Source organism: Natrix helvetica, assembly GCF_964273705.1.
Source record: "Natrix helvetica genome assembly, chromosome: W".
In the NCBI taxonomy this organism is placed as follows: domain Eukaryota; kingdom Metazoa; phylum Chordata; class Lepidosauria; order Squamata; family Natricidae; genus Natrix; species Natrix helvetica.
In genome coordinates, this window is record NC_138555.1 from 12,948,556 (window position 1) to 12,971,761 (window position 23,206).

A 23,206-nucleotide genomic window follows, 5' to 3' on the forward strand; every position below is an offset into this window, starting at 1 on the left:
CATGCCAGAGTGGAAGATGAAGATTGGACCATGTGATGAATTATGGGGTGTGGGGATAGATGATGAACTTTTAACTTGGGGAATTCACCGGATGTACCTTAGAGTTGAAATTTCACCAGCTTAATGCCAACATGCCTGTCTTATTAAATTGGAGTTTTAAGGACTACTTTGCCTTGGACAATGATTTAATTCTGCATGATATTTGGAACGCTGACACATGTGTTCAATCATCTCTTTTGCCACTTTCTAATATATCAACAATTAGAATGATATTCCAGATATATTTATTTTTGTGACCTGAGTCTTTCCATTATTGTTCCCTCCCCCCTGTCCCCAGGCGGAGCGGCACCCCCTCCCTCCTTCATGTCTTGTATGTTGTCACCTTTTTCACTACTTCTTATATTTCCGTCCTCTAGGAGGGCACTATGTTTTTTAATGAAGGCCTCCGCCTCCACAACTGTGTTAATTCTAATTCTGTTTCCCTCCCAGAAGATCAGCATTCCTTCTGGCAATAACCATCTAAACCAAATTCCCTTATTATATAATTTCTTTGATAAGGAGGAATACTTCCTCCTCTTATCTCTTATTTTTTTCGGAATTTGCTTAAGAATGGCAATTTCTTTATCTTTATATTTTAGTGGTCCCACCCCCTCTGAGCCCCTAGCATCTCATCCCTCATGGTCTTCCTGAGAAATTTAACATGTACTTCCCTTGGAACATTAAGTGTGTTGACATATGCTGAATTAATCCTATAAACCAGATCCATATGCCACCACAACTGTTCTTTTTCTCTTTTAATATATTCTGCTAAAATTGTACTCATAATATCCTTAAGATCTTCATCTTCTGTCTCCGGTAGGTTCTGGAATCTGAGAAAGAAGGACATTCTTTCAAGTTCTATCTTTGCCATAAAATTTTCCAGTTCTATATTCCCCTTTTGGACTGCCTTAACCTCCTCCCGCAGCCCAGCCGTGCCCTTCTCCAGCACACCAATTCTCTGTTTATTTTCTGTTATTTGTTGCTGCACACTTTTAAACTCATCTCTAAAATCTGCTACCTCCTTTTTCAACTCATTTTGTCCCTGCATAATAGCTTGAAACATTTGAGTAACAGATAAATCTTTTGAACTCTCTCCAGTCTTTTCTTGTAAAAATGATGAAATTTTTGTCTGTTGAATCATTGGACTGGATGCAGTAGAAGTCAGTGCCAAGGCTGCTTTGCCTGTAGGTGGTTTTCTGGGCCCCATTGTCTAAGTTCAGAAAGAGTACAAATCATTTGCAAAAGAAATGGCGTCTGTGAAGCGTGCAGCCGAGCGAGTACGAGAAGACAGGCAAATCCAAAAGTGAAAATTAACCATCTGTCACAGTTCCAAGCCAAGAAGTCACTCAAAAAAAAAAAAATCCAATAGTCCAAATCCAGAAAGACCACGTAACAGGAGAGGCTCCGAGAGTCCTTCAGGGGGCATAATATAAAGCCAGACTTTCTTCAAAGGTAGTTTCAAATGGCAGACTTCATTTATAAGTGCGAAGAAGAAGGAAGCAGGCCATCTTGGCTCCTCCTTGGGATCAGGAGCAGAACATAAAAAACTTCCATAAAGCTTTCAAAACAACTCAGCAATCAGCTCTTGCAGTTATGATATAAATCTTTTCACATAGTTAGTTCAAGTGGCTAATTCAATTTTTTGCTCTCTTTCTCCATTCTGAGATTGAGAGACAGTCCAAATGCCGCTTTGCCTGAGAGGGGTAGAAGAAAAAAAGCAACCCCCCTCCAATCTTCCTACTTCAAACAGATTGAATCCACAACTTGTAAAAAAGCCGCTACTCATCAGTTAAAAGCAATTAAGGAGATTGGAGCAAATTTCTCACCTCCAGCACTTCAGCCGCTGCATGTAGTTAACTCTTTCCTTCCGGAATCCATTCAGCGAAGGTGCTGTTATGCACCCCCTACGCTCCCAGGCTCCTAAGGCGAAACTGGAGACACCCCCCCATGGCTGCCGCCTATCCGGGGGGTTACAGCAAGCCGCCCTACGGCAGGTGGTCCCTCCAAGACCGCCTGTGCTCCTAAAAGGAGCCCACCGGAGAAGCGAACAGCGGACCAACGTCCGTTGCCTTCGGAAACCGGAAGTGATCTCAACATAATACTCTTTGTAATGCAAATAAACCAGGTAGATGGCTAGCATACATGTTAAGGAAAAAACAAAAGTCTTGTATTATAGAGAAAGTAGAATGCAAAGGCAAAGAAGTTTATCAACAGGATATGATTAAAAAGGCTTTCTCAGAATATTATACAAGATTGTACGCTGGTGATAAAATACAAAGTTGAGATATAGATAGAGATCTGGAGAAAGAGAAAATACCTATAGTTACAGATGAACAAAGGGAAAGACTGAATCAACTTGTAACCACGGAGGAAATTCTCCTGGCAATTGAACAATTAAAAATTGGGAAGGCCCCAGGTACAGATGGATTGACAGCGGTTTATTATAAAAAGTTACAATTAGAAATGGTAGATCCTCTTAAGGAATTATTTAATAAAATTCAAATGGAAGGAAGGGTACCGCCATCTTGGAGAACAGCCTATATTTCCCTGATTCCAAAAGAAGATCACACTCAACCAAAACACTACAGACCTATTTCATTACTTAATACAGATTATAATTTTTTTGCTAAAATATTAGCAAATAGGTTGATGTCAATTATACAACAAAAGATTCATAATGATAAATATGGTTTTATATAGGGGAGACAAATGAAAAGTAATGTAAGACAAATTATTAATATATTGGAATATTTGGGGAAGAACAACCAAGTCCCCGCAGCGCTTTTATTCTTAGATGCGGAGAAAGCATTTGACCGAGTGAATTGGCAATTTCTAATAAAAATAATACAAAATATGCATTTTGGAGAGTATTTCACACAATCTATCAAGGCAATATACCAGAAACAGACAGCACAAATTATAGTTAATGGTAGTTTAACAGAATCCTTCAAAATTGAAAAAGGAACAAGACAGGGGTGTCCCCTGTCTCCATTATTGTTTATCTTAACCTTGGAGTTATTGTTGAATAGAATACGTGGGTCAGATGACCTACAGGGAATTAAGATTAGGCATTATGAATATAGAGTACGAGCATTTGCGGATGACTTGGTTGTAACTTTAACCCAACCGGGGAAATCAGCTATAGGTTTAATGAACACAATTAATCAATATGGTCAAGTGTTCTGACCCCCTCCTCTTGTATACCAAGACACTCCGACACAAAGTCTCTTCAAAGATGTTTATTGACATAGAGGTTCCACCTTGGCAGCAATCCAGCCTGCCAAGGTCAAGATAGCACTCTGGGCAGCAATCCAGCTACAGCGACACCCCTTGGCAGCAATCCAGCTACCAAGCTCCAGATAATCACGTTAGCAGCACTCCTGCCTGCCAAGGTCCAGGGAACAGATTGACAGCAATCCAGGTAAAACCTTTAGCAGCAATCCAGCCTGCCAAAGTACGACACAGATCTGAGCTTCTCCAACTCCAATGATCAGTTGATTCCTGCAAAGGGTGTGTCCACAAGCAGTCCCTTTATAGTCTGGAGAGGAGTCTAATGATCAGCAGCTGAGAGCCATTATCTCCTGTAATTGCTCAATTGCTCCTTACACCGGGTAGCACGTCGGTAACGAGCGTCTAATAGCTCACTGCTGATGTCTGACTCACTGTCCTGTGACTCCTCCCCACTACTCCAAGGCATGACATCAGGAGCCCCCTTCCTTTGGCTTTCACCACTGCTCCATGCCTCAGGCGCCCCCTGGTGGCCAACCAGCCTCTCTGAGCCCTGCTCAGCGTCGGAACCCTGTCCAGGGTCCCCCACCTCCTCTTGAGCCGACTCAGAGGACACCTCGCTATCGGAGTCTGGTGGCAACTCCAACGGCTCCTGCTGGGCCACAACAGTCAAGTATCTGGGTTCAAAATAAATCTAGGAAAAACAAAGATGATAGTTAAAAATATGACCACAAATCAAAAAGAAGAACTAGAAAGAGTAACAGGATGCGAGATAGTAGAAAAGGTTAAATATTTAGGAGTTTACATTACAACCTCAAATGGGAAATTATATAAGTATAATTGTGAACCATTATGGCATAAAATACAGTTAGAGATGAATAAATGGAAAAAACTACAATTGTCATTGTTGGGAAGGATAGCAGCAGTAAAAATGAATGTTTTGCCTAAGTTTCTATTTCTCTTTCAAATGATACAATACAATACAATAGTAGAGTTGGAAGGGACCTTGGAGGTCTTCTAGTCCAACCCCCTGCCTAGGCAGGAAACCCTATACCGTTTCAGACAGATGGCTATCCAACATCTTCTTAAAGACTTCCAGTGTTGGGGCATTCACAACTTCTGGAGGCAAGCTGTTCCACTGATTAATTGTTCTAACTGTCAGGAAGTTTCTCCTCAGTTCTAAGTTGCTTCTCTCCTTGATTAGTTTCCACCCATTACTTCTTGTTCTACCCTCAGGTGCCTTGGAGAATAGTTTGACTCCCTCTTCTTTGTGGCAACCCCTGAGATAGCGAACACTGCTATCATGTCTCCCCTAGTCCTTCTTTCTCTTAAGCTAGACATACCTAGTTCCTGCAACCGTTCTCCACATCTTTTTTACATGGTGGCGACCAGAACTGAATGCAGTATTCCAAGTGTGGCCTTACCAAGGCATTATAAAGTGGTATTAACACTTCACGTGATCTTGATTCTATCCCTCTGTTGATGCAGCCTAGAACTGTGTTGGCTTTTTTGGCAGCTGCTGCACACTGCTGGCTCATATTTAAATGGCTGTCCACTAGAACTCCAAGATCCCTCTCACAGTTACTACTATTCAGCATGGTACCACCAATACTGTACCTGTGCATTCCGTTTTTGTTGCCTAAATGTAGAACCTTACTCTTTTCACCATTGAATTTCATTTTATTAGATAGTGCCCAATGTTCAAGTTTGTCAAGATCCTTCTGTATCTTAAGCCTGTCTTCTGGAGCATTGGCTATTCCTGCCAGCTTGGTGTCATCTGCAAATTTGATGAGTTCCCCATTTATTCCCTCATCCAAATCATTGATGAAGATGTCGAAGAGTACTGGGCCTAAAACAGAGCCTTGGGGTACTCCACTGCATACCTCCCTCCATGTAGATGCAGTTCCATTGAGGACTACACGTTGAGTGCGGTTGGTCAGCCAGTTACGAATCCATCTGGTGGTGATGCTGTCTAACCCACATTCTTCTACTTTATTTAGTAGTAGGTTATGGTCTACCTTATCAAAAGCCTTACTGAAGTCGAGATGTAGTTATTTCTTATATATAGTGCAACTCCACCTCCTCTTTTATTTGGTCTATTTCTTTTAAATAATTTAAATCCTTCTAGCTGTATGTTCCATTTGTCGGTTTCATCCCACCAAGTTTCTGTAATGGCAATAATATCGTATCTGCCCTCTTTTACTTGAATTTCTAATTCACCCTGTTTATTCCTCATACTCTGTGCATTGGTGTATAGACATTTGAGTCCATTTTGATTGACCTTGTGTTTACTGTCTACATAACCTGTGTTATGCCTGACTGCCCCTATTTTCTTGCCACTTGTGTGATTCATGCACATGGTATGGCAATCATTATTAAATGCTTGGTTTTGCTTGACAGCAGGAGTGATAATCTTACCCTCACACACATCTATGTTACATGCACTTGTAACCCTATGAATTTTAGTTTGCTGGGGACAGAAATGTTCTGTATCTATTAATTCTCTGTCCCCGCTCTTCAGTTTAAATGTTTATCAAGAAAATCTGTTAATTTAATGCCAAGTAACTCAGTCCCTTTCTTGGATGGGTGCAACCCATCTCTTTTGTACAGTTTTTCATTGGACCAGCTACAGGCATCATGACTAATAAAACCAAAGCCTTCCCTTTTACACCACTCCTTTAGCCAAACATTAAACTCTGCTACACGCTGGCCCTTCCCTTTTTGTTCCTTATATACAGGTAAAACCTCTGAAAAGATAAGCCTACAACCTATACTATTAAGTTCATACCCCAAGTTCTGGAAATCATTCTGCACAGAAAGTACATCTTTTTGGGACAGGTCATTTGTGCCAAGATGTATAATAGCATCAACGTCACAGTCCTTACTTGCATTCTTGACTGTCTTAAGAATACGCCTCTTGTCTCTGCTGGCAGTAGCACCTGGCAGACACCTGACCTCTTTTAAAACCTCCATATCCTCTCCTAAATTTACATCCCTTACGATTGAATCACCAACCAGAAGGTGGCTTCTCTTTTTGCTTACCTTGCTCTTCTTCTGTGACTGATGTGTGATACCTGGTTCCCCATTTCGCATTTCCGAAGAAGGTTCTTCGTTTTGGACCACGACCCCCTGCTTATTTGAGTCATCATTATCACAACTACCTTGACCTATCTCTTTAGTGTCCCCATTAAGGTCAGCAAGGGCACTATATCTGTTTTGCTGGGTCACAGCAAAAGCTTTGTGTTTATGGTTCACAGCTCTCAACCTGCCAGATCCCACGGTTGTCCAGACTGCTCTTCTCCTGCAAGATCTTTGTGGCAGAGGGGGCTGATAGCATGGCATCTCCATAGAGTGGAATGGCTGAAGTAGACATCTAGTTTCTGCTTGGAGAGCACAGATTACAGATTCTAGATAGGTAATCTGTCTATGTAGACTAGTAATTTGTTTACAAAGGGGACAGTATCCAAATTTGATAAGAGTACTGCGAAAGACAGGTGCAAGACAGCTATTACATTGAACTAAGCCGGTCATTTTGAAATAAAATAAAATCACAATCTCGAGCACACTAATCCAGAATGTATTATTGCTATTTTGGTTTATAGATTTATGTCTCTGTGACTCACCCCCCTTCTATCCAGCTGCTCCAATCCCAGCTTCAGGAAGGTTCAAATGATATGGAGTTTAAGGGCCCCCACCTCAGTCTCTTTCTTTGTCTCTGTGACTCACCCCCCTTCTATCCAGCTGCTCCAATCCCAGCTTCAGGAAGGTTCAAATGATATGGAGTTTAAGGGCCCCCACCTCAGTCTCTTTCTTTGTCTCTGTGACTCACCCCCCTTCTATCCAGCTGCTCCAATCCCAGCTTCAGGAAGGTTCAAATGATATGGAGTTTAAGGGCCCCCACCTCAGTCTCTTTCTTTGTCTCTGTGACTCACCCCCCTTCTATCCAGCTGCTCCAATCCCAGCTTCAGGAAGGTTCAAATGATATGGAGTTTAAGGGCCCCCACCTCAGTCTCTTTCTTTGTCTCTGTGACTCACCCCCCTTCTATCCAGCTGCTCCAATCCCAGCTTCAGGAAGGTTCAAATGATATGGAGTTTAAGGGCCCCCACCTCAGTCTCTTTCTTTGTCCTACTGGAGCCTCCCATCTAAATTGAATCTGACGGCTTTTAAGTTCATCCACTAGAAACGCATAGTCCTTTCTGGATCTCAGCATTTTGGGGGGAATTTCTTTAAGTACTATCACTTCTTGATCTGCCACTTGTAATTTGTTTTTATAGGTTGCTTGTAGTATTGCGTTCCTAATTTTCCTGGAAACAAAGTAGATTACAATATCTCTTGGCAATTGTCTTTGTCTGGCAGTCCATGAGTTGACACGATAAATTTTGTCCAATTGCCAGGCGCATTCGACTTTTGATTCCCCGATTAATTCGGCAAAAGCATCAGCAAAAATTTCTCTTAAATTCTCTTGAGAGTGTTCTTTCAAACCCCTTATCCTCAGGGCAAATTCCATGGACCTATATTGTATCATTGTAAGTTCCGCCTCAGAGTTGTCAATGTTGCTTTGTACCTCCGTGAGCTTATTCTCCAACTTTATATTAGACGCGGTACAACCTCTTGTAGAAATTCTCTCTCAAGTTCTGAGCTTGTGTAAATTTTACATTTCTTACCCAAATCTCTTCCCATGTTTCCATCATTATTGGTTCTTCAAAATTTTGTGCCCATTTTATCATACAATCTTTAACTAATTCTGTTTCTGAATCTATTTCTATCAATACATTATACAACCTTTTTATGTGCATTTGACCCTGGTCCCTGATTTGTTTTACCAAGTTATCCTCATTTTGAATAATACCGGATTTCTGGTCTTTCTTCCATCTAGCCTGTAATTGACCATACTGAAACCAGGTTTGAATTACCCTTGCATCTCTTAATGTATTCAAAGATTTCAACTGCAGCACACCTCTGTCCACACTAAGGAGTTCTGCATATGTAGTTTGATCTTGTTTTTGTTCTATACTTATATTCTCTATAGCAGTGACGTGCGGTGAGGTTTATGACCGGTGAGGCACTGACACAGTGCTGGGTTTCAAATATTTTTAGACTTGTGGACTTCAACTCCCAGAATTCCACAGCCAGGCATGCTCAGTTCCAATTTAAAGAGACAGCATTTGTTTTTCTCCTTTGCTCCTTCTTTCTTTTTCTTTTTCTTCTCCTTCCCCTCCTTCCTCCCTCTCTCCCTTCCTCCCCCTCTCTCAAACACACACACACACACACACACACACACACACACACACACACACACACACACACACACAAGTTGGATTGGAGTATCTCTCCTACCCCTTCCCTCTCTCACTCACTCTCAAACAAATCCCCACACACACAAAAGTTGGGTTGGATATCTTTTCCAGTGGCTTGAAAGCAGCTCCTCTGCCATCCCCCCCATTCCCCTGCTGCCTTTCCCAAACACCTCCACCATTGCAAATGCAGCCTGCTGTCTGGGTGGGAAATGCCTGGAACACAATAAAGCCCACCCACCACCTCCTGCTGGCAGGCTGGGGTGAGAGGAGAGGCAGAGAAGCTGGAGGGGAGCCTTCCAAAAGAAAGAGGCTGGGGGGAAGTGTGTGTACTACAGCATGGCTCTTTGCCTGGCTTCCTGCCTCCTCCTGTGTTCTCCTCAGTGCTCGCTTGTGCTCTCCCTCCCCAAGTGTAGTTTGATTGCAGGCGGAGCCACGTTGCCTTTTCAAACTTGTAATCAGTGAAGCTGGGCTAGATTTTTATATAGTTTTATCCAGCTGTGTGTGTGAGAGAGAGAAATGAATGGGGGCCTGGGGAGGAAGTCACTACACTTGGGGAGGGAGAGCACCAGTGAGGAGACCACAGGAGGAGGCAGGAAGCCAGGCAAAGAGTCATGCTGTAGCACACACACCGGCCCCACAACGTGGCTCTGCCTGCAATCAAACTACTCTTGGGGAGGAAGAGCACAAGCGAGCCAGGGTCCTTCCCTCCAGCCTTTGCCCAAAGCCCTGCACAGCACCAGGAGGATGAAGTTTGAATTCCTCCCCCTCCCTCCAGCCCACACATACCTTTTCCAGCTTTTTTTAACAGTTAAGCAGAGTCATCCACGGTGAGGCAGTAACTAGCTCAGCTTTTTCCTTTTACTTTTTTTTTTTCATCATGAGAGTGGTGAGGCTCTCTTGTAGTCATATTTTTAGCTATCATCTTTGTCTTCCCTAGATTTACTTTGAACCCAGATACTTGACCATATTGGTTAATTGTATTCATTAGACCTATAACTGATTCCCCCGGCTGAGTTAAAGTTACAACCAAGTCATCCGCAAATGCTCCCACTCTATATTCGTAGTGCCTAATCTTAATTCCTTGTAGTTCGTCAGACCCACGTATTCTGTTCAATAACAATTCCAGGGTTAAGATAAACAATAATGGAGACAAGGGACACCCCTGTCTTGTTCTTTTTTCAATTTTAAAAGATTCTGTTAAGCTTCCCTTAACTATAATATGTGCTGTCTGTTTCTGGTATATTGCTTTGATAGATTGCATGAAATGCCCTCGCAATCAAGTAATTATCTCTTTTGTCTTCTTATCATCTGGTTTAGACATTAACTCCTGTTCTTTTTTTTTAATCTCTTCCTCTAATTTCCTTTGTTTCTCCCTTTGTCTGCACCTATAAACATTGTTCAGATTTATTAAAACGCCTCTCATATATGCTTTACTTGCGTCCCAAACCATTTCCATTGATATCCCCTTATGCATATTAAAAGCAAAATATTCTTTCAATAGTTTTTTTACATTCCATAACATTTTTTTCATATCTAAATAGATTTTCATTTAATCTCCATGACCTCCTGGGTCGGTCTCCATATTCAAGTTCCATCCAGACCGGGTTGTGATCTGTTAAAGTTCTCGGGCATATCTTAGTCTTCTTTACCCTGGAAAAAAAATCATTTGTAATTAGTATAAAATCAATTCTGGAAAGGGATTGGTGCCTATCAGGAAAAAAAGTAAAATCCCGTTCCTTAACATTCCGTTCTCTCCAGATATCCCTCAATTCAAAGTCATCCATCATATCAAAAAAAGTTTTAGGTAATCTTGTTCGTGTTTGGGTATTTTGCAAAAGCCTCTTCTTGTCTTGAACAGGATCCAGTACTCCATTCCAATCGCCCAGTAAAACGCAGGATCTGTAACCCCATTGTGTTAGTTTGGTGTGAAGCAACTTATAAAATTTTTCTTGTTGTTGATTGGGAGCATATATTCCTGTTAAGAGTATTTTCTTTCCTTCTATTAATAGTTCAATTGCAATATATCTACCTTGAATAATAATAATAATAATAATAATAATAATAATAATAATAATAATAATAATAATAATAATTTTATTTGATTAGCCGCAACCCTCTCCCGAAGGACTCGGGGCGGCGTACAATCAAAGCAAATAAAATACAAACAAAGACAACATACATACATAAAAAACAAAGACATATACATGTGCATGGAGGAGGTAGATTAATAAGTGAAGACAATTAAAAAACACAATTTAAAATCCCATTAAATAAAAATTACCAATTAAAAAACCCGTCAGGAGCGTTATGAAGTTATGGTTGAGCCAGGCCAGCTATTTGGAATAGGTGGGTCTTGAGCTTTATACGGAAGGAGCGGAGGTCAGTGGTGGTCCTTATATCCGGAGGGAGGTCATTCCACAGGGCTGGGCCCGCCACAGAGAAGGCTCTGCTCCTAGGCGCCGCCCCTCGGCACTGTCTGGTGGACGGCACCTGGAGAAGTCCCTCTCTGTGCGAGCGGATGGGTCGTAGGGATGTATGGGGCAGAATACGATCCCGCAGGTAACTAGGTCCTGAGCCATGGAGCGCTTTAAAGATCGTAATCAAGACCTTGAAACGCACCCGATAGACCACAGGAAGCCAGTGCAGCTCGCGCAGGAGAGGTGTCACATGGGAGTACCTAGTACTCCCCATAATCACCCGAGCAGCCGCATTCTGGACCAACTGCAGTCTCCGAGTGCATTTCAAGGGAAGCCCCATGTAGAGAGCGTTGCAGTAGTCCAGGCGAGACGTCACCAGAGCATGGGTGACTGTGCGTAGGGCGTCCCGGTCCAATAGGGGGCGCAATTGGCGCACCAGGCGAACCTGGTGGAACGCCCCCCTGGCCACGGCTGTCACATGGTCATCCATGGACAGCCTGGCATCCAGGAGGATGCCCAAATTGCGCGCCCGCTCCACGGGGGCGAGTTGAATGCCCCCAATGGCCAGAGATGGAATTAACTGGTTGAACCGGGGGGCCGGAACCCACAGCCACTCCGTCTTGGAAGGGTTGAGTTTGAGTCGGTTGTCATCCATCCAGACCCGTACGGCTTCCACACACCGGGACATCATTTCGATGGCCTCATTGGGGTGGTTCGGGGTGGAAATGTACAGCTGAGTATCATCAGCGTACAGATGATATCCCACCCCGAAACCACGGATGATCTCGCCCAGCGGCTTCATGTATGTGTTGAACAGGAGTGGCGAGAGGACCGACCCCTGTGGCACCCCACAAGTAAGGGGGCTTAGGGTCGACCTCTGCTCCCCTGCCAACACACGTTGCGTCCGGCCAGAAAGGTAGGAGCCGAACCACCACAAGACGGTGCCCCGGACCCCCAACCCCTCCAGTCGGTGCAACAGGATACCATGGTCGATGGTATCAAAAGCCGCCGAGAGGTCTAATAGGACCAGGATAGAGGAACAACCCCTATCTCTGGCCCTCCAGAGATCATCAACCAACGGGACCAAGGCCGTCTCTGTGCTGTGCCCGGGGCGAAAGCCGGACTGGCGCGGGTCTAGATAATCATTCTCCTCCAGATGTCGTGGGAACTGAGAAGCCACCACACTCTCTACAACCTTCGCCAGAAAGGGAAGGTTGGAGACAGGATGATAATTGGCCAGCTCCATAGGGTCCAGGGAAGGCTTCTTGAGCAAGGGTCTCACCACCGCCTCTTTCAAGGCAGCCGGAAGAGACCCCTCACCCAACGAAGCGTTCACTAGGCCCAGGAGCCAGTCACGTGTGACCTCCCAGGATGCCAGTACAAGCCAGGAGGGACACGGGTCCAGTAAACATGTGGTAGGTCGCACTCGTCCACGCAATCTGTCCAAATCCTCGATGACAACCAAGTCAAACTCCCTGTCAGGCCTGTAATTATATTCTTTTTTGGATCTTTGGCCTGCCACACTTTCTTATAATTTTCTATGCTGTTTCAATAGTGTAGTAGTTGGGAGGGGGGAATAGAAAGGAGTAGGATTGTAGAATGGATTGTTGACATTCTTTTGTAGAAGCCAAGGTCATCTTTTGTCTTCGCATCTCGACACCTGGCCGGAAGAAGATGGGTGTACATGCCAGCGTGGAAGATGATGATTGGGACATGTGATGGATTTGTGGGTGTGGGGAGAGATCATGAACTTTAACTGGGTGAACCCAGAGCATGTACTTCCAGAGTTGAAATTTCCATAGCCGTCCTAACATGCCTGCGGAATAAATTGCACCTTTAAGGATGTTTTGCCTTGGACAATGATTTATTTCTGCATGGTATTTAGAACCCTAACATTATTTCAACTCTCTACTTTAAAAATATTTCACTAGCTCCCTCCCCCTATCAAGGGGGAAGGGCTGGTGATGGAAGATCTGGTGATGGGGTCTCGGCATTCCCAATGCTGACCGGGACAGCGTAAATATCAGCGAAGAATAAATGAGAAGCTTTTGGTGATAAGAAGAGGAGTACGGAACTTCAAAGGCAATGGAATGCTGCATCTGGAGGAATGCAGGAGGAGACGCGACAAGATGAAGGAAATCTCAGAAAACTTCTTCAGCAAACTGTGAGTGCATGCTCCCCCTCCTTCCCCCCCCCCCAGCTTAGAAGCAAGATTGGGAAAAAAAAAACACCCTTAGAACGGAGGTTTGGGCTCCTTCCAGACGGCAATAAATAAAATGGCTTATCACCATGCAACTAGCTGGAAGAAAGATTCCCTTTCAAAATGGGAATTTCAAAGGAGGCAGGAAGAAGGAATTTTTCCAGCATCTGTCACTTGCAAGCCACCACAAATGGGGCTGCAACCAGTAAATGAAGCAAATTGGGCAGTAAATTGGGCTTTCCTCCCAGGACTTGGATGGAAGAGATGCTACTTACCAACTCCTTTGCCATCAGCATGGGGAAATGCTCCAAGCCAGCAGAGGGCACCTACTTGGCCCGTAACTCATCCAAGACAGCAAAGGGCACCTACTTGGCCCATAACTCCTCCAAGCCAGCAGGAGGGTCCTTGGCACGTAAAACCCCTTAGCCAGCCATCATTGGTTGAGCTGCAACCTGTGAAGCAGGCAACCCCGGGATGGGTCTTAACCCCAAGTCATGGATGGGAGGGATGCCAGCGGGCACCTGCCCTCCCTCAGCAGATGGCACCATGGCAGAAAGCTGGGCAGTGGCCAACCGAGGGATTGACCTCCCCACCGGTTCCAGTCTCCCCTGCAAGGCCAAAAAGGGTTCTTACCAGACCTTCCTACAGAGAAGAAATCTCCATGGAAGAAGGGATTACCAAACAGAGGCCTGCATTGTGGATGGCGGGAAAATGTGCGCCTGCAAGGCCCCAAGTGGTTCTTACCCCACCTTCCTACAGAGTAGCAATCACCAACATGGAAGAAGGGATTACCAAAGCCAGGCCTGCAAGATGGGAAGCGGGACAAGGTGCATCTGCAATGCCCCAAAAGGTTCTTACTCCACCTTCCTACAGAGAAGCAATCTCCCCCATGGAAGAAGGGTTTACCAAGGGGGCAGCTGCAAGTTGGAGAGCAAGGCAGTGTGATGAACCGGTTCCTAAGTTTAGAGATGTAACTAGGTTCCATTCCTTGTGGGGGCCAATTAAATGCCACCATTGTTGTCAACTTGGCCACAGAGCGTCAGAGTGCTTGGCTCCAGCCCCAATGCCACAAACGTGCGCACCAACCACCACGGCGGTAAAGAGAGGGTCCCAGATGCCACCACAGAAGAGTCATCTGGGCCAACAACCTCTGGAAGAGGATCCCCAACTTAAGGTGAGGAAGTGTCCTACCAAGGGGGAGGCCTCGGAAAAGGAAAAGGGCAGACAATCTCCGGAGGAGGATCCCCAACTTAAGGTGACAAAGAGTCCAACTAAGGGGGAGGCCTCGGAGGGGGAAAAGCCTAAACGACCTCTGGAAGAGGATCCCCAACTTAAGGTGACAAAGAGTCCTACCAAGGGGGAGGCCTCGGAGGAGGGAATTGCCGAAGAACAAACGTGTGTACCAATTGCCACGGTGGTTAAGAGAGGGCCCCAGATGCCTGCACAGAAAAGTCATCTGGGCCAACAACCTCTGGAAGAGGATCCCCAACTTAAAGTGACGAAGTGTCCTACCAAGAGGGAGGCCTCGGAAGAGGAAAAGGGCAAACAATCTCCGGAGGAGGATCCCCAACTGAAGGTGACAAAGAGTCCAACTAAGGGGGAGGCCTCGGAGGGGGAAATGCCCAACCGACCTCTGGAAGAGGACCCCCAACTTCAGGTGACGAAGAGTCCTACCAAGGGGGAGGCCTCGGAGGAGGAACAAGGCCAACCGTGGATGATTGGATCCAAGAGCCCAGAACCTACAGCACCTGCAGCAGAGAGCCCGAAACGGCAATGGGAAGAGATCGCAATGGACTTCATCATGGAACTCCCAGACAGCAGTGGGCATAAAGTAATTTGGACTGTTATTGATTTGGTTTCTAAGCAGGCACACTTCATTGCTTGCTCAGGATTGCCATCCGCAAACGAATTAGCGAAAATGTTTGTGAAACACATTTATCGCCTGCACGGAGTACCCAAGATAATCATTTCAGACCGCGGAGTCCAGTTCACAACCAAGTTCTGGAGAGAGGTCCTGAGATCCATTGGGTCCACACAAGAATTGAGCTCAGAGGTTCATCCCAGCATGAACGGCGCAGCAGAGGGAGCCAATGCGGTGGTGGAACAATACATCCGGTGTTTTGTGGACTATCAGCGAGACAACTGGTCGGACTTGCTACCCTTCGCTGAAGTGGCGTACAACGATGCGGTCCACAGCAGCAGAGGATTAGCGGGTTTCCAGATTACCAGTGGCATGGAAGTTGTTGCCATGCCTGAGTTGCCTAGAGAACCTCCTTCTTTCATGTCTTTGAGTGAATGGATGGACATGCTAAAGAAAGGATGGGAGAATACGAAGAAGGCTCTAGCAGTCGCGGCAGAAGCCTACCAGAAGCAAGATGATCAATGTCGCTCACTCCTAAACCCCTACCGTGTGGGGGACAATGTTTTTGTATCTACCAAATACATAAGATTAGAAATGCTTAGCAAGGAATTGGGTCCAAAATTTCTAGGTCCATTCCCAATAGTGAAGATAGTTAACTCAGTTACAGTTCAACTCAGTCTACCCAGAAGTCTAGGGGAAATTGACCCAGAATTTCATTGTAGCTTGTTGAAACCAGTAATTGGGTCTAACAGAAGAGCATCCACCCAAGCTCAATCTCCTCCTGTAGTGATGGAAGGGGAAACACAATCTGAGGTGGAAAAAATTGTAGATTTCAGGCTGAATAGGGGTTGCTTACAGTACTTAGTGCATTGGAAGGGTTACCCTTGGTCTGAAGCTAATTGGGTGAACAGTGGGAACCTGAAAGTGGAGAAGTTAGTAAAGCAATTCAATGAGAAGTTTCCCGAGAAGTCAAGGGGTTCCCCTGGGTGGAGAAGAGGTGGTGAATTTTGTTATGTTAACTTTTATGTTATTCTCTTTGCAGGAAACGTTTTTCTTTTGAGGAGAGGCCGCCTGTCAGGCCTGTAATTATATTCTTTTTTGGATCTTTGGCCTGCCACACTTTCTTATAATTTTCTATGCTGTTTCAATAGTGTAGTAGTTGGGAGGGGGGAATAGAAAGGAGTAGGATTGTAGAATGGATTGTTGACATTCTTTTGTAGAAGCCAAGGTCATCTTTTGTCTTCGCATCTCGACACCTGGCCGGAAGAAGATGGGTGTACATGCCAGCGTGGAAGATGATGATTGGAACATGTGATGGATTTGTGGGTGTGGGGAGAATTAATGAACTTTAACTGGGTGAACCCAGAGCATGTACTTCCAGAGTTGAAATTTCCATAGCCGTCCTAACATGCCTGCGGAATAAATTGCACCTTTAAGGATGTTTTGCCTTGGACAATGATTTATTTCTGCATTTTATTTAGAACCCTAACACTCCTCCCAGAAAGGTTTCTCAAGACTCGCCACGGACGTCTCGACTGGGCCACTGAAGGGGACCCAATCCTTCCGGATTTGAGCGACTTTATCCTGCAGATATTTCCCAAATTCCTCTGCCCTACCCTGTAAAGGGGCCTCCCGCGGCCTCTGAAACAAGAGGGAGCGGGACACCCGAAACAGGGCGGCAGGGCGGTTCTCTGCGGATGCAATGAGAGCGGCACAATATTGGCGTTTGGCCGTTCTCAATGCCACAAGATACGTCCTTAAATGGGCTCGTACTTGTGCTCGGTCAAATTCGGATCGGGAGGATCTCCAACGACTCTCTAGGCATCTCTTGCGGCGCTTCATCACCCTTAGCTCCTCGGTGAACCAAGGAGCCAGGGTGGATCGTTGCCGCCGGAGAGGCCGCAAAGGCGCCACCCGGTTCAAGGCCTCGGTAGTCGCATTGTTCCACGCGGCCACCAGGTCCTCTACCCGAGGGCGGGTCAGGGCTGCAGGAGGTGGCCCAAGGTCCGTTTGGAACCTATCTGGTTCCATCAGGCGCCTGGGGCGGAACCATCTAGTGCTTTCCGGTTCCGCCTCCCCGCAGCGGGGGGTAGCACCAGGGAAGTCAAGTCGGAGCAGTGAGTGATCTGACCATGACAGAGGAGTGATGGTTAAGTTCACTCCTCCCAGATCACTCAACCACTGGCCAGAGACAAAAACAAGGTCCAAGGTGTGACCTCCCTCGTGTGTCGGGCCCTGAATCACTTGAGTCAGGTCCATGGCTATCATGGAAGCCATGAACTCCCGAACCCCCTCTGATGCTTCTCCCACCGATGGCAGGTTAAAATCCCCCATCACTAGAAGTTTGGGGGTCTCAACCGCCACCAATGCGATCAGCTCGAGGAGCTCAGGCAGGGTCACTGATGTATGGCGGGGAGCCAGGTATACTATCAGCAGGCCCAACTGCCTCCCAGGGCCCCATTTCACAACAAGGGATTCACATCCGGACGTCTGTGGCACAGTGGACTCCCTCGGCTCTAAGTCCTCCCGGATAATCACTGCTACCCCACCGCCCCTTCCCCGGGCCCGGGGCTGGTGAAATGCTTGGTAACCTGGTGGGCATATTTCCACGAGGGGTAAACCTCCCTCGTGGCCCAACCAGGTTTCCGTTATTCCCGCGAGGTCCGGCTCCCCCTCCAAAATTAGATCATGAATGAGGGGGGCCTTATTGACAACGGACCTCGCATTGCATAGCAACAGCCTCAGGCCCTGGGCCTGCAGATCCTGACCACCTAGAATGCGGGGGTTGGTACGAGCGACCGGGTGTAACCAGCACTCACGGTCTCCCAACCGACTGTGAGTTGTTAATCTGTCCTCGTATCTGCCCCTCCCTACGACTGTTGGAATCAAGGAGCCCCGTATGGGAATGATATCCTCCCCCCCCTCCTCCTCTCCGCTCCTTCTGCTCGTGACCCCACCTGGTGACCTGGCTCTGTCATCGCTCCTGATCTGACCCACCCACCCCCCACCCCCTAAACCCCTAAAAGAATTTAAAAAACATTTAATTTAAAACCCCCTAAGTCTCCGCTTCCTCCAGACCCCCCTTGAGGGTCTGCTTCAATTAATTCAGCCTTTAAGTCTTTTCTTAAATATATAACTATACCGTTTTTTTTCTCCGGAGCAGATGCTACAAAATGCGATCCCAGTCTTGCGTTCATCAAATATTTCTGGTCCTGTGTTCTAATGTGTGTTTCTTGTAAGCAAATTACATCATTTTTAAATTGTTTCAAGTAGTGAAATATTTTTTTCCCTTTTTTGTGGTGAATTTAAGCCATTGACATTCCATGTTAGAAATTTAGTTGTCATCTTTAGCACACTGAAGCTTTTTAAGAGCTGCCTGGAAATCTTCCTGGGATTTCACCTTCGGTCTAGCTCCTCCCACTGCTTCTGTGCTCATGTTTATATTATCTCAAATTGCCATCTGGGCTTGTTGAGACATTAATTCTTGTTCTTTACGTTTGGTAGCCATGCGGGTTTGTCTCTGTTCCATAATTTCTTCTGTTTCCTGCAGCAAACTCACAACCCCAATTTGTGCCTGATTATCTTGCTGCCTCTTTTCTTTCTTTGGGACCTGGAGATGGAGGGCGTCCTGCCTTTAGTACTATGCTATAGAAATCTTTTGCCTTCCAGACAGAGTTGAGGTGATGTCTTTCTCCCATGTAGTTCACCACCAATCCGGCTGGGGTCTCCCATCTGTATTGAATCTGGCGCTTTCTAAGTTCGTCCACTAGAAATGCATAATCCTTTCTAGATCTCAACATTTTGGGGGGGATTTCCTTCAGTACTATCACATCTTGACCTGCCACTTGCAGTTTGTTTTAATAGGTTGCTTGCAATATTTCATTCCTAATTTTCCTGGTGACAAAATAGATTACAATATCTCTTGGCAGTTGTCTTTGTCTGGGAATCCATGAATTAACGCGGTAAATTTTGTCAATTTGCCAGAGGCATTCGGCCTTTGGCTCCCCAGTTAATTGGACAAAAGCTTCTGCAAAAATCTCTCTTACGTCTTCTTGAGTATGTTCCTTCAACCCTCTTATCCTCAAGGCAAATTCCATTGTTCTATATTGCATCATTGTAAGCTCCGCCTCAGACTTATCAATTTTAATTTGTGCCTCCACAAGTTTGTTGTCCAATTTTGTATTAGCCTCATTAATTTCTTCCACCTTCTCATCGAGAGATGCCACGTAGCCAAATAATCCTTTAAGTGCCTCAACTATATCCTCCCTTATCTCTTGGTTACGTGTTTGGATTAAATCTTAATTCCAGATACTTCATCAGAGACATCTTTAAAGGCACTTGTAATTTTCCCCTCCAATACAACTGCCTGTTCTTTTAATGCTTTTTGTAAGTTATTTTGTAGAGCCTCCAGTGTCAAGGTTTGTGGTTGTGTTTCCACCCGAGGTAATAAAGATTGCAATTTAGAAGATTGCGCTGGCGAACTGCCCACACTTTTCGAAGTATTGAATTTTGCCTGCTTAGAGGCCATTTCAAAATATTCAAATCAAGCTTTTAAACAGCCAATTTATTCAGTCCAAAAAGTCCAGCTATTCTTTGAAGTCTTCCGGCAATACTAACAGGGACTTAACAAGTGCTAATCAGTTTTCCTCTTCACTTTCATTTTCAACCCACCCTTTATTACTCCGGCACCATTTTTTTTGTTAAAAAAGTTCCTTTTCAGTTTACAGAAAGAGATATAATCTACGGAGTTAAGTCTTGTAATTGCAATTTGTTGACCTGGTTTGCTCTGCCTGCTTCTTATTCAGATGTAAAATAAACTTGAAATTGCAGGTGTGGTCGCTGCCTTTTGTTCTGCAAAGCCAGAGGTGTCCCGTGATGAGGAGATTGTCAGGCTTCCTGGAGAGTTCGCACCTTTCATGCCACAGAATTGCTTCTGGGGCCGCTGGGCGGCTCTACCCTCTGCCAGACTGCTCACCTCCCCCCCTTTTCCCGAGGGGGAGGTTTTCAAACTGCTGGACAGCTGATTTATGCTATCCTAACAGCTTGTTACTCAAACACGGGCTGGCGTTCCCGAGGGAGCGTCTTCCAAGGACAGCGGCACCACCGGAAGTCTGTCCAAACCCTCTCTTGTGATCCAAAAATCAGACGAAAGTCCCGAAGCCTTTTTCCAAAGGCTGATCGATGTGTATAAAACCTACACCCCAATCAACCCCCTGGATCTTGAAAATGCCCATATGCTAGCGATGGCTTTTATATCCTAGAGTGCCCCAGACATTAAACGAAAGCTCCAGAGGCAAGAAGGAGCCTTAGGGATGAATATAAGCCAATTAATGGAGATTGCTCGCAAAGTCTTTGTGAACAGGGAAAGAGTAGAAGAGAAAAAGAAGGATGATAGAATGCAACGCAAAGCCGAATTGCTGGCAATTGCATTGTCAAATAAATCCCAAACCCAGAGCAGAGGTCGATGTAATTGGTGCAAGGAAGAAGGTCACTGGATGTTAGAGTGCCCCCAAAGACTAGAAGCTGGGATAAGGTGGCAGGGAAGAGGACAGAATAGAAGAATGGAACCTGGTTGATTGAATCGAAAGGTCAAGATTTACGATCCCCCGGTTGGGAGAAGAGGAATGAAGCCCCGTGGATTCACGGGCAGAGTCCGAAGACTGCCCCAAAGCGAGGTGGAAGCCATAAGCTTGGCCGTGATAGGCGAAAGGTCTGAAGACTGAAGGGGACCAGGGTTTAGTCCAGCCCCCTCTGAACCCTTGGTCCGAATGACGATAGGGGGTAATAATGTAACTTTTTTGGTAGACACAGGGGCGTCAAGATCAGTAATTACAAAACCCTTGGCTCCCATTTCCAATAATGTACAATATTCCAAGGGGTTGATGGTCAGATAAACAACCGCCCTGTGTTGAAACCTTTACAATGTTCCCTGAATGGAAGAGACATAGAATACAGTTCCTATACATGCCTGAATGCCCAGTTCCGCTGCTGGGTCGTGATATTCTATGCAAAATGGGAGCTAGACGGTCCTTTGAGGAAGACAAAATGGTCCTAACAATGAGGCACCGTCCAGATGAGATATGGCGAGTGATGGTAATTCTAGATGACCAGATTCCCAATACCTGGCAAGAATTTAAAGTACCTCAACTTTGGGCGGAAGATAACCCCCCCGGCCACGCATCTCATCATGCACCAATAATTATACAAGTGAAGCCTCTAGCTGTGCCCGTCCGCCTCAGACAGAAAAGTTATCCCCGCTCTGTTACGCAGGCAATTCAGGACCACATTGTCAAATATTTGGAAGCTGGCATTCTGAAAACAATACAGTCTCCCTGGAATACTCGAATTTTACCCATACCAAAACCTGATGGCTCTTACCAGATCGTCCAGGACTTGAGAATTATTAACCTCACCACAGTCACAGTCCACACCATTGTCCCCAACCCCTATACTCTTTTGAGTCTGATTCCAGCCTCAGCCACTTGGTTTTCAGTAGTAGATTTAAAAGACGCCTTCTTCACTATCTCAGTACACAGGGACAGCCAAAAACTGTTTGCATTCGAATGGGAGGATCCCTTAACAGGTCGTAAGAGGCAATACGCTTGGACTAGACTTCCCCAAGGATTTAAAAATTCACCTACCCTTTTTGGTCAAAGGAGGAGGAGCTTCCGAGGCAAATGGTGGCTGTCGTGTGAGCTCCACAGAATTGCGGAGGGGTCTCCCAGCTGGGAGAGGTGCTGCCGACCCTCAATGTCATTCTGAGGGTCGGATTTTGTCTGCCCTGGCTATGACGGGCCGGGCAGGGCGCTTGGGTGGTCGGTTGGCTGGCAGGAAACCGGGAACGCCGAGGACGCCGAGCGCAGAGCGAATGTGGGAGCGCAGAACGCCAAACGCCGTCAGCCTTTCGCTGAGTGCTGGGCGGAGAGCGGAGAGCGGAGAGCGGAGAACGGAGCGGAGAGGCGAGAGGCGAGCAGAGGTGTGTGGTGGGGCGTTCGTCTGGCTGGTGGGAGCGCCAGACGTTGAGCGGAGCGCCAAGCGCTGAGTGGAGAGATGAATGGCGAGAGGCGAGAGGCGTGGAGAGGCGGAGAGACGTGCGGAGCCATGATGGTGACTGGCGTGTTGGCGTGTTGGCGTGTTGGCATGTTGGCGTGTTGGCCGGGGCGCTGGTCGGAAAGCCGGAGGACCGCTTCGTTGTGTGGATTGGAGTGGAGGAGAGGAGAAGAGAGGAGAGCTAAACGAGGCGGCTGGTGGAGGGGGAGCTGAGTAAAGCACACTAGAGCAAAGGCAACTGGAATGGCAAGCCTGAAATCTAAGGTTGGAGCTTCAAACCTCATCAATTTATTTTACCTTTACCTTACCTTTACCTTTATTTCGATTTTTATACCGCCCCCTCTCCCCAAAGGGACTCGGGGCGGTGTAAAGTCAAATAAAACAGATAAAATGGAATACAAACATACAAACATAAAAACATCGTTTCTTGGGCTTTGCCTTTTAACATCTTGCTTTACCGGCTCCTATACCATCCCGAGATCCTCCCTAGAGAAATCCGGATAGTCGACTAGCCCATTAACTTACCCTTTCCACCTAGGGTTAGGACAATATCTATGACAAACTATGATACATCTTCAGCACCTGTAACTAACTAATCTTACCCCTATGATTTTACTATATGATTCTTATACACACGAAGTCGGATTTACTGCGGCTGCAGGAGTCCCCTCTCTCGCAGGTTTGGCCTCCAGCCCTCTCGAGGGCCCACCTTGAGGACGGGTTTATTAACCCAAAGAGGTGGAGGAAGCGTAAATTAAGGGGTTTTTTAGTAAAGCGTTTTTTAAGAATTTGTAGGGGTTCCAGGGTTGGGGGGTGGGTGGATCAGGTCAGGAGTGATGATAGAGCCAGGTCACCAGGTGTGGTCTTGAGGGGAGGGAGTGGAAAGGAGGAGGAGAGGGAGGATATCGTTCCAATACAGGGCTCTCTGATTCCAACGGTCGTAGGGAGGGGCAGTCGCGAGGACAGATTAAGAACCCGTAGTCGGTTGGGAGACCGTGGTTGTTGGTCACACCCGGTCGCTAGTACCAACCCCCGCATACTAGGTGGTCAGGATCTGCAGACCCAGGGCCTGAGGCTGTTGTTATGCAACGCGAGGTCCGTTGTTAATAAGGC